The sequence below is a fragment of the Oncorhynchus nerka genome, unplaced genomic scaffold, assembly GCF_034236695.1.
Source record: "Oncorhynchus nerka isolate Pitt River unplaced genomic scaffold, Oner_Uvic_2.0 unplaced_scaffold_2129, whole genome shotgun sequence".
NCBI lineage: Eukaryota > Metazoa > Chordata > Actinopteri > Salmoniformes > Salmonidae > Oncorhynchus > Oncorhynchus nerka.
Genome location: NW_027039166.1, coordinates 1,174 through 22,273, shown reverse-complemented (window position 1 = coordinate 22,273; position 21,100 = coordinate 1,174). Strand labels below are relative to the sequence as shown.

General features: G+C 42.4%; 1 pseudogene; it reads left to right on the top strand.

Moving 5' to 3' along the window:
• The first annotated feature begins 10,861 nt into the window (after nucleotides 1-10,861).
• LOC135567325 (zinc finger protein 670-like) lies at nucleotides 10,862-19,483 on the top strand (annotated as a pseudogene).
• Nucleotides 19,484-21,100: the final 1,617 nt, after the last annotated feature.

Sequence of the window (21,100 nt, the reverse complement as noted above, 5' to 3'; positions counted from 1 at the left end):
CTCCGGAAGGTGGTGATTGACTCCGCTGTCCTGGCGTCGTGAGGGAGTTTGTTCCACCATTGGGGGGCCAGAGCAGCGAACAGTTTTGACTGGGCTGCGTGGGAACTGTACTTCCTCAGTGGTAGGGAGGCGAGCAGGCCAGAGGTGGATGAACGCAGTGCCCTTGTTTGGGTGTAGGGCCTGATCAGAGCCTGGAGGTACTGAGGTGCCGTTCCCCTCACAGCTCCGTAGGCAAGCACCATGGTCTTGTAGCGGATGCGAGCTTCAACTGGAAGCCAGTGGAGAGAGCGGAGGAGCGGGGTGACGTGAGAGAACTTGGGAAGGTTGAACACCAGGACGGGCTGCGGCGTTCTGGATGAGTTGTAGGGGTTTAATGGCACAGGCAGGGAGCCCAGCCAACAGCGAGTTGCAGTAATCCAGACGGGAGATGACAAGTGCCTGGATTAGGACCTGCGCTGCTTCCTGTGTGAGGCAGGGTCGTACTCTGCGGATGTTGTAGAGCATGAACCTACAAGAACGGGCCACCGCCTTGATGTTAGTTGAGAACGACAGGGTGTTGTCCAGGATCACGCCAAGGTTCTTAGCGCTCTGGGAGGAGGACACAATGGAGTTGTCAACCGTGATGGCGAGATCATGGAACGGGCAGTCCTTCCCCGGGAGGAAGAGCAGCTCCGTCTTGCCGAGGTTCAGCTTGAGGTGGTGATCCGTCATCCACACTGATATGTCTGCCAGACATGCAGAGATGCGATTCGCCACCTGGTCATCAGAAGGGGGAAAGGAGAAGATTAATTGTGTGTCGTCTGCATAGCAATGATAGGAGAGACCATGTGAGGTTATGACAGAGCCAAGTGACTTGGTGTATAGCGAGAATAGGAGAGGGCCTAGAACAGAGCCCTGGGGGACGCCAGTGGTGAGAGCGCGTGGTGAGGAGACAGATTCTCGCCACGCCACCTGGTAGGAGCGACCTGTCAGGTAGGACGCAATCCAATTGTGGGCCGCGCCGGAGATGCCCAACTCGGAGAGGGTGGAGAGGAGGATCTGATGGTTCACAGTATCGAAGGCAGCTGATAGGTCTAGAAGGATGAGAGCAGAGGAGAGAGAGTTAGCTTTAGCAGTGCGGAGGGCCTCCGTAATACAGAGAAGAGCAGTCTCAGTTGAATGACTAGTCTTGAAACCTGACTGATTTGGATCAAGAAGGTCATTCTGGGAGAGATAGCGGGAGAGCTGGCCAAGGACGGCACGTTCAAGAGTTTTGGAGAGAAAAGAAAGAAGGGATACTGGTCTGTAGTTGTTGACATCGGAGGGATCGAGTGTAGGTTTTTTCAGAAGGGGTGCAACTCTCGCTCTCTTGAAGACGGAAGGGACGTAGCCAGCGGTCAGGGATGAGTTGATGAGCGAGGTGAGGTAAGGGAGAAGGTCTCCGGAAATGGTCTGGAGAAGAGAGGAGGGAATAGGGTCAAGCGGGCAGGTTGTTGGGCGGCCGGCCGTCACAAGACGCGAGATTTCATCTGGAGAGAGAGGGAGAAAGAGGTCAGAGCACAGGGTAGGGCAGTGTGAGCAGAACCAGCGGTGTCGTTTGACTTAGCAAACGAGGATCGGATGTCGTCGACCTTCTTTTCAAAATGGTTGACGAAGTCATCTGCAGAGAGGGAGGAGGGGGAGGGGGAGGAGGATTCAGGAGGGAGGAGAAGGTGGCAAAGAGCTTCCTAGGGTTAGAGGCAGATGCTTGGACTTTAGAGTGGTAGAAAGTGGCTTTAGCAGCAGAGACAGAAGAGGAAAATGTAGAGAGGAGGGAGTGAAAGGATGCAAGGTCCGCAGGGAGGCGAGTTTTCCTCCATTTCCGCTCGGCTGCCTGGAGCCCTGTTCTGTGAGCTCGCAATGAGTCGTCGAGCCACGGAGCAGGAGGGGAGGACCGAGCCGGCCTGGAGGATAGGGGACATAGAGAATCAAGGGATGCAGAAAGGGAGGAGAGGAGGGTTGAGGAGGCAGAATCAGGAGATAGGTTGGAGAAGGTTTGAGCAGAGGGAAGAGATGATAGGATGGAAGAGGAGAGAGTAGCTGGGGAGAGAGAGCGAAGATTGGGACGATACCATCCGAGTAGGGGCAGTGTGGGAAGTGTTGGATGAGAGCAAGAGGGAAAAGGATACAAGGTAGTGGTCGGAGACTTGGAGCTGAAAGAACATGAGAGAATACACACAGGAGAGAAGCCTTACCACTGCTCCCAATGTGGAAAGTGTTTCGCCCGTTCGGGGGAGCTGAAACTACACGAGAGAATACACACAGGAGAGAAGCCGTACCACTGCTCCCAATGTGGAAAGTGTTTCGCCCGTTCGGGGGAGCTGAAACTACACGAGAGAATACACACAGGAGGGAAGCCGTACCACTGCTCCCAATGTGGAAAGTGTTTCACCCGGTTGAGGATGCTGAAAGAACATGAGAGAATACACACAGGAGAGAAGCCGTACCACTGCTCCCAATGTGGAAAGTGTTTCGCCCGTTCGGGGGAGCTGAAACTACACGAGAGAATACACACAGGAGAGAAGCCGTACCACTGCTCCCAATGTGGAAAGTGTTTCACCCGGTTGAGGATGCTGAAAGAACATGAGAGAATACACACAGGAGAGAAGCCGTACCACTGCTCTCAATGTGGAAAGTGTTTTGTCCGTTCGGGGGACCTGAAACAACATGTGAAAATACACACAGGAGAGAAGCCTTACCACTGCTCCCAGTGTGGAAAGTGTTTCGGCCCCGGGGAAGCTGAAAGAACATGAGAGAATACACACAGGAGAGAAGCCGTACCACTGCTCCCAATGTGGAAAGTGTTTCGCCCGGCCGGGGAAAGAACAAACTACACACAGGAGAGAGAGAATACACACAGGAGAGAAGCCGTACCACTGCTCCCAATGTGGAAAGTGTTTCGCCCGTTCGGGGGAGCTGAAAGAACATGAGAGAATACACACAGGAGAGAAGCCTTACCACTGCTCCCAGTGTGGAAAGTGTTTCAACCAGAGAGGAAACCTGAAAAAACACGAGAGGAGAGAAGCCGTACCACTGCTCCCAATGTGGAAAGTGTTTCGCCCGGTCGGGGATGCTGAAACAACATGAGAGAATACACACAGGAGAGAGCCTTACCACTGCTCCCAATGTGGAAAGTTTTTCAACCAGAGAGGAAACCTGAAAAGACATGAGAGAATACACACAGGAGAGAAGCCTTACCACTCCTCCCAGGGTGCAAACCATTTGCCCATTTAGGAAGCCTGAAAGAACACATTAGACTGCACACAGAGGAGAAGGCTTAGAAAAAGCTCAGACTGTGGGAAAACATATTACTCATAAGTCACTTAAACGTCATTAGAGAATCCACACAGGAGAGAGAAATTACTTATCTTAGCGTGTATGTTGATATTTCACATCACATTGACTTAAAATTCATCAGAGAACATACACAGTGCTCCCGTTGTCTTATATTGTTGACTGACAATGTGTTTTACTGTCTTTACCATATGAAATTAAATGGTACAGGGTATACTCAAACATATATTTGTTTGTTTTTATTAGAAAACATGAAGTGAATATGGAGTCTGTCAGTTTGAATATAAGTTGTCCTTTTTTTAAACTCTTTGTGTGTTTATCTGGGTGTGTCATTCCTCCAGCACTACAGATAATCAAGTGATATTTGGATGTGATGTATTTGTTCCATTGTTGACATTTGCATTGTAGCCCACTGATGATTTAATGAAATGAAAATGTTCAGACTCTGTAATGGAAAATGTTAATTGTTTGTGTGTCCACATAACTGAGTATGTGACTAACCTTGTGAAACTGTCCTATTATAATCTCCTGTACTTGGGACTATCATTCTGTGTTGCAAACCAGCTGCACCTGCATCCTTGTATGAATAAAGTCCCTCCCAGGAACAGGAAACTATAAAGATATGTGCTAATCACTCAATGCTTCAGGAATTCAGACTGTCTACACTGCGCTGTGTAACTCTGTTATTCTCTCTGAGCTCAGAAATAAAGAATCTTGGTTTGACTTGGACTCCAGCAGATCCTTAGTTTATAATATCCACCACAACTCTCCCATGGATTGCTGTTTATTATTGTCTCAATGAAGAGTTCCTCTTTCGACTTTCCTGGGGGCATTTACAAACCTCCCACTGGTTGAATAAAAGTTTTTACCCGAATGATGAGATTATTATTTTATTTGTCAAATGGCAACCAAGCATCGATCATCATGTCACCAGAATAAGAACCTCAAAATGTATTGGAAAGGAGCATCAAGCTCATCATGTGCACTTTCACCACCCTGTGAAGTTCATAACTTATTTCATCTGTAGCCTAATAAACTACATGGTTTCTCAAGTCATAGTGGGAGGACCACACAACATATCATCATGTGACTCCAAGTTAACTAAGATGTGATTGTTATCATTAAGGAGTTTCCACAGCCATTTCTCGCTTAGACATTTTTACTGACACAAACATACAAACAAATTGTCAAACGAAGTAACAAATCGTCTGTCGGCATTTATAAAAGTGTACAGGCATATCCTGTTTCCATCAGCCCGGTCATTACTTTTGAAATGGTTGGATCAATATCCACCTTCATGATGTGGATGAAGCCTGATTTGGAATGTCTGAGTAGTTCTATATGATGTCATAATTCACCCCTCTGATAGTGATACATTTGCTCCATTGTTTCCATGTCAGTTGGTTTCCCACTCTGATGATTTATATCTGACAGAGGGGCTTTAAATGAATAGTATGGTGACATCTTAGTGTGTCTTGAAATAGGATTATTAATCATAAACTCATATAGCAACAATACAATGCAGCTTTGACATCAAGAAGATAATGGGCTGATGGGTGGTGGTGCTACTCTATAGGTAAGGCTGTCCAATATGAATGTTCAATACACACAATAGGTTGGTTATGGAGGGTGATGTACCACAGTCAAAGTCCTGCAATAAGAGCTAAGAGACTAATATTTGTGTAAACTATACATAGTTGTGTTCTGTGGTTGTCACTGAGTTGGCTGATATCCCATTTTATGGGGTCACTCCACAGTTAAGGCTGTACAGTGCCTATACAAAGTCTACACTTTGCTCCTTTCATATTTCTTTTGATCCTGATAATCTCCCTCTTCCCTGCCAGTGACAAGCATACCCATAACATGATGCTGACACCACAATACTTAATGTGTGGTCTATCTCCAGGTCATCAGACTGTTAAATAGTCCCCTCTAGCCGGCCTCCGCCCAGTACCCTGCCCTGAACTTAGTCACTGTTACTAGCCGTCTACCACCCAGTACTCCACCCTGTATTCTAGTCAAGGCTCATCCTATATAACTACTGCTGTACACACCTTTTATATTCATATACGGTCCATAATGTCTAGACACACCATCATATACATTTTAAACAAATTGTATATATTTATATTCCAGACTCTGACATTCCTCGTTCTACCATTTCTATATTTCTAAATCCTTAAAATAAATTGTAGGGAAAATCATTAGGTCACACAAATGACTATTTCTAAACAAAGATAATAGACAAGTAGAATGGGAGAGGTTTCTTAAACTATCTTTACTTACTCAGTGAATAGACTCCAGGGATGGTGATGAAGGCTGTAGGAATGAAGATCAGACAGTGAAGAGACTCCAGGGACGGAGATGAAGGCTGTAGGAATGAAGATCAGACAGTGAAGAGACTCCAGGGATGGTGATGAAGGCTGTAGGAATGAAGATCAGACAGTGAAGAGACTCCAGGGAAGGCTGTGATGAAGATCAGACAGGAATGAAGATCAGACAGTGAAGAGACTCCATGAACAAAGATGAACTGCTGTAGGAATGAAGATCAGACCAGTGAAGAGACTCTTTCATTACCAGGAAGCCCATGTTGAGTCAGCAGTGTTCCCACTATGGAAGAGGGAGACAGGAAGCCATCATCCAGTCTCTCAAGTGACAAAGGCTGCAGGAAACAATGTCAGTAGCCATGATGACAGAAGGGAAGTGATGAAGATCAGACAGCAAAGTTTGGTCCTGCCCAGTGTGTTGAGTCAGAATCAACAAGAATCAACCAGATTGATTCACAACAGTGTTGTTGAGCAGAAATCAACCAGAGAACCATCACACTTTCTTTTCATAACCAGGAAGCAGTTGAGTCAGCAGTGTTCCCAGCATGGAAGAGGGAGCATTCAGCATTCATCCAGTCTCTCAGAAAACCATGTTGAGCCATCAGTGTTCTCACAGGAAGACTGAAGGAAGCAACGTCATCCAGGGACAAGGACAAAGGTTGAGCGCTTGTTGGTGCTGATGAGCAGAAGTGACAGCCTGGACACACAGCAAAGTTTGATTCACAGTCAGTGTTGTTGAGCAGAGAATCAACCAGAGAATCAACCAGATTGATTCACAGTCAGTGTTGTTGAGCAGAGAATCAACCAGAGAATCAACCAGATTGATTCACAGTCAGTGTTGTTGAGCAGAGAATCAACCAGAGAATCAACCAGGTTGTTGAAGTTATTCAGGTGCATAATACATTTGATTTGTTTAATTCTGTTTTATTCAATTAGAATAATTTACTCTGAATGAGAACAATCACATCTGTGAGCTTTATGCATTATAACATCGATTGACTAAATGATGACGTTGACAGATTTGTAGTAAAACCAGGGTTGGAGTCAAATCCATTTAAATTCCAGTCAATTCAGAAAGTAAACCAAATTCCACATTTTCCTCATTGAAAACCATAGAAGATAATTTGAATTTTCAGTTTACTTCCTGAATTTACTGGAATATTCTGAAATTGATTCAATTGGGAGGTTTTCCTCATGAATCTGCACAACAACACCCTATAATGAGGAAGCAAAAACAGGATTTTAGAAATGTTTGCAAATGCATTTTAAAATTAAAACTGAAATATCACATTTAAATAAGTATTCAGAACCTTAACTCAGTGCTTTGTTGAAGCACTTTTGGCAGTGATTATAGCCTCAAGCCGCCTTGGGTATGACACTACAATCTTGGCACCCCTGTATTTGTGGAGTTTCTCCCATTCTTCTCTGCAGATCCTCTCAAGATCTGTCAGTTTGGATGGAGAGTGTCACTGCGCAGCTATTTTCAGGATTTCTTCAGAGTTGTTCGATCAGGTTCAAATCCGGGCTCTGGCTGGGCCACTCAAGGACATTCAGAGACTTGTCCCAAAGCCACTTCTATGTTGTCTTCGCTGTGTGCTTAGGGTCGTTGTCCTGTGGGAAGGTGAACCTTTGCCCCAGTCTGAGGTCCTGAGTGCTCTTGAGCAGGTTTTCATCAATTATCTCTCTGTACTTTGCTCCGTACATCTTTCCCTCGATCCTGACTAGTCTCCCAGTCCCTGCCACTGAAAAATATCCCCAATAACACCATGATATTGCCATCACCACGATTCACCGTAGGGGTGGTGCCAGGTTTCCTCCAGACCTGACGCTTGGCATTCAGGCCAAAGAGTTTAATATTGGTTTCATCAGATCAGAGAATCTTGTTTCTCATGGTCTGAGAGTCTTTTATGTGCCTTTTGGCAAACTCCAAACAGACTTTCATGTGCCTTTTACTGAGAAGTGGCTTCCGTCTGGCCACTCTACCAAAAAGGCCAAATTGGTGGAGTGCTGCAGAGATGGTTGTCCTTCTGGAAGGTTCTCCCATCTCCACAAAGGAACTCTTGAGCTCTGTCAGAGTGACCATCGGGTTCTCAGTAACGTCCCTGAACAAGGCCCTTCTCCCCCAATTGTTCAGTTTGGCTGGGCGGCCAGCACTATGAAGTCTTGGTGGTTCCAAACTTTCCATTTAAGAATGATGGCAGCCACTGTGTTCTTTAGGACCTTCAATGCTGCAGAAATGCTTTGGTCCACTTCCCCAGATCCGTGACACAATCCTGTCTCGAAAGAATTATATCACATCAAATAAAGGCTACTTAAAGTTCATGAGAGAACATGCATATGCTCTTACACTTGTCTCATGTTTACAAAAATAGAATTGTGCTTTTGGTCATTAAGCCTCATTAAATCAAACTGTATAAAGCTGTATGTATTTTATTTCAACACCTGCTCCTGATCTGTACCTCAGTACATTGACTCTGTACTGGTACCCCCTGTATATAGCCTCCACATTGACTCTGTACTGGTACCCCCTGTATATATTCTCCACATTGACTCTGTACTAGTACCCCCTGTATATAGCCTCCACATTGACTCTGTACTGGTACCCCCTGTATATAGCCTCCACGTTGACTCTGTACTGGTACCCCCTGTATATAGCCTCCACATTGACTCTGTACTGGTACCCCCTGTATATAGCCTCCACATTGACTCTGTACTGGTATCTCCTGTATATAGTCTCCACATTGACTCTGTACTGGTAACCCCTGTATATAGCCTCCACATTGACTCTGTACTGGTACCCCCTGTATATAGCCTCCACATTGACTCTGTACTGGTACCCCCTGTATATAGGTTCCACATTGACTCTGTACCGGTACCCCCTGTATATAGCCTCCACATTGACTATGTACTGGTACCCCCTGTATATAGCCTCCACATTGACTATGTACTGGTACCCCCTGTATATAGCCTCCACATTAACTCTGTACTGGTACCCCCTGTATATAGCCTCCACATTAACTCTGTACTAGTACCCCCTGTATTTTGTCTCGTTATTGTTTTTTTATGTTACTTTTTTAAACGTTTTATTTTGGGAATATTTTCTTAACCCTTATTTTTCTTATCTACGTTGTTGGTTAAGGGCTTGTCAGTAAGCATTTCACGTTAAGATCTACACCTGTTGTATTCAGCGCATGTGACAAATAATATTTGATTGTAACTAAATATGAAGTATGTCAGTTTCAATGTTACGGTCTTTGATTCAATTATATTTCTGAAACTCAGGCTGTGTGTGTATATCTGCGTCATTCCTTGATCATTCCTTGTGGTCCTGTAGCTCAGTTGGTGGAGTATAGTGCTTGTTAAACCAGGGTAGTGGGTTTGATTCCTGGGACCACCCATATGTAAAGTGTTTGTACACATGACTGCAAATCCCTTTGGATAAAAGTGTCTGCTAAATGGCAGATATATCCACTGATTATACCAAACATTTCGAACACCTTCCTAATATGGAGTTGGACCCTCCCCTTTCTCCCTCAGAATAGCCTCAATTCATCGGGGCATGGACTCGACAAGGTGTCGAAAGCTTTCCACAGGGATGCTGGCCCATGTTGACTCCAATGCTTCCTTTGGGTGCAGTGGAGGCTCCTCAGAGGAGGAAGGGGAGGCTCCTGAGAGGAGGAAGGGGATGCTCCTCAGAGGAGAAAGGGGAGGCTCCTCAGAGGAGGAAGGGGAAGCTCCTGAGAGGAGGAGGGGGAGGCTCCTGAGAGGAGGAAGGGGAGGCTCCTCAGAGGAGGAAGGGGAGGCTATAAACTATATTAAAAATAATCACGTCACCAAATAATTGATGAAAACATGAAGGTCTACAGTAGCCACAGCAGCATTCTGTAGGGTAGCACCATGTTGTAGCCTGAACAGCGAGTTTCCGTTTCTCCTCTGAGTAATTTGACTTCAATACAAACCTACGAGGTTTTGGAAACGTTTTTTTCACCTGGTCACATACAGCTGATGTGTTGTGCATTGAAGTCCAGAAGCGAAGGGAAAAGGTGAGAGGAGGAGAGAAGGAATACAACGTGGCTGTAATGAAAGTGAACTGTGTTTACACATGATCAGGGGTGTATTCATTCCGACGATTCTGTTGAAAAACATTTCTTCCCTGGAACAAAACGGGGATAAACATACCTGAATTTGTTTTTAAACAACTCTCGTTTGCAACTGCTGGACTAATGATTACATTCTAGATCAGTAGGTGAGAGTGATATTGAATGTGTCACTGTCTGTCACCTTAAAATTTTCTCTCAACCTGTGTGCACCTACATTGTAAACTTTCATTCATAGACTAGGTTGTAGCTACCTCATGATGGGTATAGGGAAAATGTGAGTATAATGTAGTATCCTAGACCTATCGCTGTTACGTTGAACAGGGTGAATGGAATATGAATGACAGTCATCCAACATGCTGTAGTAGAAATAAGGACATGCCCATGAAAAACAAAATGGTCCTCCCTCATCTTAAACAGCACTGACCTCCACTGTTACGGTGGTGGACCATTCTTGGTACACATGGGAAACTGTTGAGTTTGAAAAACAAATCACAAATCGGTGCGCCTGGAACCTACTACCATACCCCGTTCAAAGGCACTTAAATATTTAGTCTTCCCAATTCACCCTCTGAATGGTACTCAGACACAATCCATGTCTCATTTGTCTCAAGGCTTAACAATCCTTCTTTAACCGGCCTCCTCCCTTCATCTACACGGATTGAAGTGGATTTAACTAGTGACATCAGTAAGGGATCATAGCTTTCACCTGGATTCACCTGGTCAGTCTATGTCATGGAAGGAGCAGGTGTTCTTAATGTTTTGTATACTCAGTGTATAGCAGGACAGATATTCAAGTGCTATTTCCATGTGATGCATTTGCTCTGTTGTTTACAGGGTGATTTGTATCTTATAGAGCATGGCTTTAAGGGAAGAGTATGGTCACATCTAGACAAAAACGATTGTGAAAAATGAACAGAGAAAATGTGTATAAACACACTATCTATTCATAGAAGTATGTATGCATCATCTACATATTCATATTACGCTTTTACGTCTGTGTACAGGACAGTAGTAGTTGTAAGACGTAAGAGAAAATATATCAGCTTATTGTTAAATAATTATGACGTTCTTTCCAATACAAAAAGTGTAGTAACTATTGTTTCCAAACTGCGTTACCCACTCCAGTCAGCAGATGGCGACGAGCCTCTTTCAGGTGATGCTTCTTGTGTGACGTGTAATGGACTGGACGGGATGCTTCTTCAGGAACAACAACACGGGTACTATTTCAACCACGTCGGTAGCTTGCTGGACAAGGTAAAACTGAAAGTATGACTTTTTAGGCCATGTTAATGTACATTAGCTAATCGCAGTGTATAAAACATATTTCAGTTGACGTTAACTTGAACCTAATTTGCTTGTTCAAGTTGCAAATGTGTTAAAGATTGATACTGAGCCTAGCACTAGGCTATTCGCTAATGCTAACTAGCTAGCTAACATCCCTGACCATGAGCTCATTAAACTACTCATCCCCTGCTAAAGAAGAGGATGTCTGCTGTCCGGAGAAAGAAGCTCTGGCGCTGAACATTGTCGTGAAAGACGAAGAGGAGGATATTACAGTGAAAGGAGAGAAAGAAGCTCTGCCGCTGAACATTGTCGTGAAAGACGAAGAGGAGGAGGATATTACAGTGAAAGGAGAGAAAGATGCTCTGCCGCTGGACATTGTCGTGAAAAACGAAGAGGAGGAGGATATTACAGTGAAAGGAGAGAAAGATGCTCTGCCGCTGGACATTGTCGTGAAAGACGAAGAGGAGGAGGATATTACAGTGAAAGGAGAGAAAGAACCTTTCAGAATGGAAGAGGAGGCTGTTATAGGGAAAGAAGAGAAAGCATCCTCTTCCTCTCTAAAAGGTTCTATCTCAGTAAAGGTGAAGGAGGAAGACGTTTTGGGAGTGAAAGAGGAGGAGACAGAATATCAGATTAACACCAGTGAGTACTGTCCTAAAAACAGGGGCACAAACCATGCAGTTGTTGAACTAATGTGTGCTTTTAAAGTGGCATTCTACTGAAGTTCTACACTTGAATATGTTGTTCAGTTCTATATAAATTGTTAAAGGGTCGATCTGCAATTGGTTCATATATTTTAGGGACTTTTCAATTAGATGTATTGAATTCTCCATGTGGTCTATATTAAAGTTCCCCTCATCTAATATAACAGGCTTTTAAAATTCAATACTGAAGCATAATCTCTACTTAAAATATCAAAGGGACATATTCATGCCTCTTGTAAGATCCTATGATTTTATTAGACGGTTATAAGTTTACGACTCATTTTGATGTTCTCATTAACACAGGAGAGAGACATGACTATTGTGGATCCTCTGGGGAGCTTCAACAACATCCTGATGATGACGAGGCAGAGGAGAGTCTCTCCAGATCAGAACACCAGATGGTACAGCTTGGTCTGGTCTAGCATACAGCTTGGTCTGGTCTTGCATACAGCTTTCTCTCTCTGGGTCTGGGCTGGGTTTCTGTAGAGCACTTCATGACAACAGTGACATCAGCATCCATAATGATATGTGTCTGTGTCCCATCTTTATGGTTACCAGGACAACGCTAGCCCTTCCTCCCTCCCGGAGTCCCTGTATCGTGCCTCTCCCGGTAGCACCTTACTGCTGGGTATGAAGAGGTTGTCTGTGCTGCTGGTGGACTGCAGGAAAACAACGGGGCTGAGTGGAACTGTGGGAGGAGGAGAAGAGAAGAAAGGATCAGATTTGACGCACCAAAGTAAGTGCTGTAGTTTAGTTGGAACAAATACAATAGATCTGCCCACTGGTATCTGTTATCAGGACAACCAGCAGAGTTCTGTTAGTTGACAGGAAGATAGACTGGTGTATATGGATGTTATGAATATCATAACACTGAAAAAGGATTCTGCCAATGAAAAGAGAGAAAGCAATTGACCATATAAAACCTTGATGAAAGTCAGCTTTGGAGAGAAAGTTTCAATGATCCGATGTAAGATGCTTGTTTTACAAAAACTTTTCCTTAAAACATTATGGATGTTACATTGCCTGTCCCAGTCAACGCCCCTATCTTTACAAGACTGTAGAACAGGCAAACTAAACTCAAGATTTTTGGTAATTCATTAACTAATACTGGAGGAAAACTGTGATCAGGCTGCCCACTCAAGCAAAAGCTTCAAACTGTAACCAGTGCCGGCAACCTTGTTCAGGTTATCAATCAACCTACCAGGGTAGTGACAAACAGTAGAGGAATGAAATCATCAACATGGTTTGATCATATCTTTACTAATGCTGCAGAAATGGGTTTTAAAGCAGCATCCAGATCCATCAGATGTAGTGATCACAATATAGGATCCATGTCTAGGAAAACCACCGTTCCAAAGGCTGGGCCTAATATTGTGTATAAGAGGTCATACATTTTTTTGTAGTGATTCCTATGTTATTAATGTAAATAATATTTGTTGGCCCTTGGTGTGTAATGATGAGCAACCAGACGCTGCCCTTGACACATTTGAAACTGCTTATCCCAGTTACTAATAAGCATGCACCCATTAAGAAAATGACTGTAAAAACTGTTAAATCCACGTGGATTGATGAGGAATTTAAAAATGGTATGATGAAGAGGGAGGCAAAAGAGATGGCATATAGGTCTGGCTGAATAACTGATTGGCAAACCTATTGCAAATTGAGAAATCATGTGACTAAACTGAATAAAAAGAAGAAACTACACTATGAAACAAAGATAAATAACATGAAGAATGATTGTAAAAAGCTTTGGAACATCTTCAATGAAATTTTGGGTAAAAAAATCAATGGCATGGTGTCTGACAACGTGGATGGAAAATGATTGAGGATAATAGCGGCCGATATTGCCAGTTCTATTCGCATTATCTTCAATTTAAGCCCACTAGAAAGTGTGTTCCCTAGTGAGACAGCATAGGATAACACAGCATTATCGGCATAATTCATCGTTCAGCTTTGTCTCCTAAAACATGTTCTTTTCTCAAACTCAGAACCATAAACCAATCCTCCAGGCATATATCAAATCCATCCTATCTTGACAAGATCACAGAGACACACTGACTGGCACACAGACATTGTGGAGCCAAGAGATACACGCTTGACCTCTCCCCTCTCTCCGGCCCAAACAACATAGTCTTGACATAGAACAGATACTGCAACCCCGCCACAGTATTATACAAAAATAAACATTCTGATGAGAAGTAACTTACAAACATATGATGAATATAAAACATCTTACCTATGTTACCAACCAATTCTGATTATTCCCCAACACCTGTCTAACAGAACACAGTGTTCTTTAATGGAAGCCTGTACAACAAAATCAAGTTTGAATCAGGAATTCCCCAGGGCAGCTGTTTGGCACCTTATTTTTTCAATCTTTACCAACAACATGCCAGTGACATTTAAGTAAAGCCAGTGTGTCTATGTATGCGGATGACTCAACACTGTACACGTCAGCTACTACAGCGACTGAAATGACTGCAACATTTAACATAGAGCTGCAGTTAGTTTGAGAATGGGTGGCAAGGAATGTTAGTCCTAAATATTTCTCATCACCTTAAGTTACATGGCCTACTACGCTAATTCTGTAGCGGTATTGTTAGAGGGGGGTAAATATGAAGATTTTGTTGGTGCGCCAGGCAGGTATTAACCCTAGTTATTAAAGTTAGTTATTACCTATTATAACATTATTATTATTAAATATGATTAAAACCGAAAGGATGAGAGTAGAATAGATAGAGTAATGCTTCCAGACACATTCTAAACATGGTGGAGTCTTGAAGGAGGACTGTAGCATCTAATGATGAAACATTATGGAGACTTAAAGGAGGACTGTAGCATCTAATGATGAAGCATTATTGAGTCTTAAAGGAGGACTGTAGCATCTAATGATGAAGCATTATTGAGTCTTAAAGGAGGACTGTAGCATCTCATGATGAAACATTATGGAGTCTTAAAGGAGGACTGTAGCATCATGAGGTAATCACCGGGAATTCATTTCAATTAACATGTGTGCCTTTTTAGAAGTTAAGTTGTGGAATTTCTTTCCTTATAACCTGTTTGGGATAGGGGGCAGTATTTTCACGTCCGGATGAAAAGCGTTCCCAAAGTAAACTACCTGCTACCTGCCCAGAAGCTAGGATATGCATATAATTGGTAGGTTTGGATAGAAAACACTCTAAAGTTTCTAAAACTGTTAAAATAATGTCTGTGCGTATATCATAACTTATTTGGCAGGTGAAACCCCGAGGACAAACCATCCAGGAGGAATTTTTTGTTGTTGAGGTGACTCTGTTTTCAAATGGTTTTGTGTGGCACTTTTCTGTGGCACTTGGTTGCAGTTCCTATTGCTTCCACTAGATGTCAACAGTCTTTAGAAATTGGTTGATGTTTTTCTTTAGAGAAATGAAGAAGTTCGGCTATTCAGAACGAGGGTCCAGCCTAGTGCTCTCTAATGTTTTGATGCGCGCTCCAGGTCACGAGCTTCACGTTGTTTTTATCCGGTATTGAACACAGTTTATCCCATCTTAAATTTTCTCGATTATTTACGTTTTAAAATACCTAAAGTTGGATTAGGAAAGTTGTTTCAAATGTTTGGACAGCATTTACAGGTATCGTATTAGATATTTTGTAGTCATGCTGGGCGAGTTGGAACCAGTGTTTTTTTTAAATCAAACGCGCCAAATAAATTGACATTTTGGAGATATAACGACGGAATTAATCGAACAAAAGGACCATTTGTGATGTTTATGGGACATATTGGAGTGCCAAAAGAAGAAGCTCTTCAAAGGTAAGGCACGAATTATATAATTATTTCTGAGGTTTGTGTCGCGCCTGGTGGGTTGAAATATGATTGTCATGTGTTTGTTTGATGGGGTGCTGTCATCAGATAATCGCATAGTTTGCTTTTGCCGTAAAGCCTTTTTGAAATCAGACACGGTGGCTAGATTAACAAGAAGTTAAGCTTTGCCCTTGTGAATGTATGAAAGTTAATTATTTCTAATAAATAAATAAAAAATTTGCACTCTGCAATTTCACAGGATGTTGTCAACGTTCCGCTAGCAGGTTTTAATGTGTTTTTATTCACAGACAATATTTTTACAGTGTTGGAAACTTTTGTGTTTTCTATCCTAAGCTGTAAATTATATGCATATTCTAGCACCTGGTCCTGAGAAATAGCCCGTTTGAACGTTATTTTTCCAAAAATGAAAATAGTGCCCCCAAGTTTCAAAGGTTAATGTGCCATAACAGGTTTTAATGTGTTTCAGCCAATCAGTTGTGTTGTGACAAGGTAGGGGGGTATACAGAAGATAGCCCTATTAGGTAAAAGACGAAGTCTATATTATGTCAAGAACAGCTCAAATAAGCAAAGAGAAGCAACAGTCCATCATTACTTTAAGGACCACCACAAGAATGGAAGACCCAGAGTTACTTCTGATGCATAAGTTCATTAGAGTTACCAGCCTTAGAAATTGCAGCCCAAATAAATGCTTCACAAAGTTCAAGCAACAGACGCATCTCAACATCATCGGTTCAGAGGAGACTGCGTGAATCAGGCCTTCATGGTCGAATTGCTGCAAGGAAACCACTACTAAAGGACACCAATAAGAAGAAGAGACTTGCTTGGGCGAAGAAACATGAGCAATGGACATTAGACCGGTGGATATCTGTCCTCTGATGAGTCCAAATTTGAGTATTTGGTTCCGAGTGTCATGTCTTTGTGAGACGAGGAGTAGATGAACAGATTATCTCCGCAAGTGTGGTTCCCACCGTGAAGCATGGAGGAGGAGATGTGATGGTGTGCGGGTGCTTTGCTATTGACAATGTCAGTGATTTATTTATTCAAGTCACACTTAACCAGCATCACTACCACACCATTCTGCAGCGATATGCCATCCCATCTGGTTTGGGCTTAGTCCCACTGTCATTTGTTTTTCAACAGGACAATGACCCAACACACCTCCAGGCTGTGTAAGAGCTATTTGACCAAGATGGAGTGCTGCATCAGATGACCTGGCCTCGACCTCACCCAAATCGAGATGGTTTGGGATTAGTTGGATCGCAGAGTGAAGGAAAAGCAGCTTACAAGTTCTCAGCATATATGGGAACTCCTACAAGACTGTTGGAAAAGGATTCCAGGTGAAGCTGGTTGAGAGAAAGCAAGGGTGGCAACTTTTGAAGAATAAAATATATATTTTATTTTAACACTTGTGGTTACTACATGATTCCATGTGTTTTTTAATAATTTTGATGTCTTCTCCATTATTTTACTATGTAGAAAATAGTAAAAATAAAGAAAAACCATTGAATGAGTAGGTGAGTCCAAACTTTTGACTGGTACTGTACATTCAATTCCCTGACAACAGCTCCAGTGGACATTCCTGCAGTCAGCATGCCAATTGCCCGCTCCCTCAGAGATCTGTGGCATTGTTGTGTAACCAAACTGCACATTTTCGAGTAGCCTTTTATTACCCCCAGCACAGGGTGCACCTGTGTAACAATCACGCTGTTCAATCAGCTTCTTGATATGCCACACCTGTCAGGTGGATGGATTATCTTGGCAAAGAATAAATGTTGACTAACAGGGATGTAAAAAATTCTGCAATCTTTTTTTTCAGCTCATGAAACATCCAACACTTTACATGTTGCGTTTATATTTTTGTTTATTGTAGTTACTATCAGTTTTAGGAACATTTACCCAAATATTTCACCTTATTTTTTACTTTACCCAAAATATGACCTCAGCGATAATCAAAATGTTGAAAATCTGTGAATGTCTAAATAAGAAATTGGTCCAATTAAACAGCAATGTGTCGAACCCTTTCAACAACGGGGAGATGTTACTGATGTGCTTTGTATCTGCGACTAAAAAAACAAGTTTGACTTCCACACAAAATTACTTCTTTAGTTATTTTATGTTTAAGGAAGTGTGTAGGTCACATTCTGTATCATACAGCTATGAATGCTATATATTTAGAACCACCTGTTCAATTGGAATCCAGCGACGTCTGTGTCTTCAGTGTCCTAGAACTGTCTAGGTTTTTGTGTTCTGACTTGTAAAACAGGATGAATAAAATAAGTAATGTAAACATAGCAGTAATTACCAGGAAGCTCTACATTTGTTTTAAAATCACACTAAGATTGTTAAAACTGGCCTCAGGTTATTGAGAGATCTGATTTAGGATTTACCCTCGGAGGTTGTTTTATCATGTGGTTTCATTCGGGTCTCTATTTAAAAATAACACTATCTTTGGCAGGAGAAAGACCAGACTCAGAGGAACCAGAGCCAGGGACGTCCAAACCAGCAAGACGACACCAGTGCTCCCACTGTGGAAAGAGATGTAACCAGAAAGCACAACTGAAAGCTCATGAGAGAATACACACAGGGGAGAAGCCTTACCACTGCTCCCAGTGTGGAAAGTGTTTCAGAAACAACATTCACACACAGGAGGATGAAACAACATGAGAGAATACACACAGGAGAGAAGCCTTACCACTGCTCCCAATGTGGAAAGTGTTTCGCCAGTTCGGGGACCTGAAACAACATGAGAGAATACACACAGGAGAGAAGCCTTACCACTGCTCCCAATGTGGAAAGTGTTTCGTCAGTTCGGAGGTGCTGAAACGGCATGAGAGAATACACACAGGAGAGAAGCCGTACCACTGCTCCCAATGTGGAAAGTTTTTCACCCTGAGAGGACACCTGAAACAACACGAGAAAATACACACAGGAGAGAAGCCTTACCACTGCTCCCAATGTGGAAAGTGTTTCGTCCGTTTGGGGGACCTGAAACTACATGAGAGAATACACACAGGAGAGAAGCCTTACCACTGCTCCCAATGTGGAAAGTGTTTCACCCGGTCGGGGATGCTGAAACGACATGAGAGAATACACACAGGAGAGAAGCCTTACCACTCCTCCCAGGGTGCAAACCATTTGCCCATTTAGGAAGCCTGAAAGAACACATTAGACTGCACACAGAGGAGAAGGCTTGGAAAAGCTCAGACTGTGGGAAAACATATTACTCATAAGTCATTTAAACGTCATTAGAGAATCCACACAGGAGAGAGAAATTACTTCTCTTAGCGTGTATGTTGATATTTCAAATCACATTGACTTAAAATTCATCAGAGAACATACACAGTGCTCCTGTTGTCTTATATTGTTGACTGACAATGTGTTTACCTGTCTTTACCATATGAAATTAAATGGTACAGGGTATACTCAAACATATATTTGTTTGTTTTTATTAGAAAACATGAATTGAATATGGAGTCTGTCAGTTTGAATATAAAGAAGATCAGGTTCCTTCTTTTAAACTGTCCTTTTTTAAAACTCTTTGTGTGTTTATCTGGGTGTGTCATTCCTCCAGCACTACAGATAATCAAGTGATATTTGGATGTGATGCATTAGTTCCATTGTTGACATTTGCATTGTAGCCCACTGATGATTTAATGACATGAAAATGTTCAGACTCTGTAATGGAAAATGTTAATTGTTTGTGTGTCCACATAACTGAGTATGTGACTAACCTTGTGAAACTGTCCTATTATAAGCTCCTGTTTTTGGGACTATCATCCTGTGTTGCAAACCAATTTGCACCTGTGTCCTTGTATGAATAAAGTCCCGCCCAGGAACAGGAAACTATAAAGATATGTGCTAATCACTCAATGCTTCAGGAATTCAGACTGTCTACACTGCGCTGTGTAACTCTGTTATTCTCTCTGAGCTCAGAAATAAAGAATCTTGGTTTGACTTGGACTCCAGCAGATCCTTATTTTATAATATCCACCACAACTCTCCCAAGGATTGCTGTTTATCATTGTCTCAAAGAAGAGTTCCTCGTTCCACTTTCCTGGGGGAATTTACAAGCCTCCCACTGATTGAATAAACATTGTTTCCACAGGTAACATTTTGTGTTTCACCCAACCAGCAACCGATATCCAATGACTGGTAACATTTTGTGTTTCACCCAACTTGCAACCTAAATCCAATGACTAGTAACATTTTGTGTTTCACCCAACTTGCAACCTAAATCCAATGACTAGTAACATTTTGTGTTTCACCCAACTTGCAACCTAAATCCAATGACTAGTAACATTTTGTGTTTCACCCAACCAGCAACCGATATCCAATGACAGGTGACATTTTGTGTTAATTTCGTGTTGAATTCACTTTAGTTGAGGACTCAAAGAAATGTAAATAGAAACTAGATGTTGAACTGACTTCTGTGCCCAGTGGGCTGGTTTGAATAAGCAGCAGGTGTTGGATCGATATCCACCTTAGTAGCTAAGTTTCCATGTAATTTGAGACAGATTTTCATGTGAATATTCAAAAATCTGCATAAAACAATATATACATTTTCCCACCAGAAATGTTTCTATCAAACAGATTTATTGCGGATTAAAGGCTTTGCGTGACAAATAAATAACTTTTGCTGTTAAATTCCCAATGGTTTCCATCGCATTTTCAACTCTGATGGTTTAACAAAACTGTTGCATTATATAGCAAAAGTTCTCTTGTCCCGTGCACTGTAGCCAGCAGCTCACAGATACAGTGTTGGTAGGCTACCTACATGATGAGATTATTATGGATGAGAGCGATATTATTTTATTTGTCAAATGGCAGCCAAGCATCGATCATCATGTCACCAGAATAAGACCATCAAAATGTATTGGAAAGGAGCATCAAGCTCATCACGTGCACTTTCACCACCCTGTGAAGTTCATAACTTATTTCATCTGTAGCCTAATAAACTACATGGGTTCCCAAGTCGTAGTGGGAGAACCACACAACATATCATCACGTGACTCCAAGTTAACTAAGATGTGATGGTTATTATATAAATATTTGCTCATAAAGGAGTTTCCACCTCCATTTCTCGCTTATACATTTTTACTGACACAAAAAGTCCCCACCATGTCAAATGAACTAACATATAGTTTGTCGGCTTTTATAAAAGTGTTCAGGCATATCCTGTTTCCGTCAGCCCGGTCATTACTTTTGAAATGGGTGGATCAATATCCACCTTCATGATGTGGATGAAGCCTGATTTGGAATGTCTGAGTAGTTCTATATGATGTCATAATGCACCCCTCTGATAATCAAGTGATATTTGGAATGTCTGAGTAGTTCTATCTGATGTCATAATACACCCCTCTGATAGTGATACATTTGCTCCATTGTTTCCATGTCAGTTGGAAATATTGGCGAATACGCTGATTCGGTGTGCGAGTTCATTAGAACGTGCGTCGAAGATGTCGTTCCCATAGCAACGATAAAAACATTCCCAAACCAGAAACCGTGGATTGATGGCAGCATTCGCGTGAAACTGAAAGCGCGAACCACTGCTTTTAATCAGGGCAAGGTGTC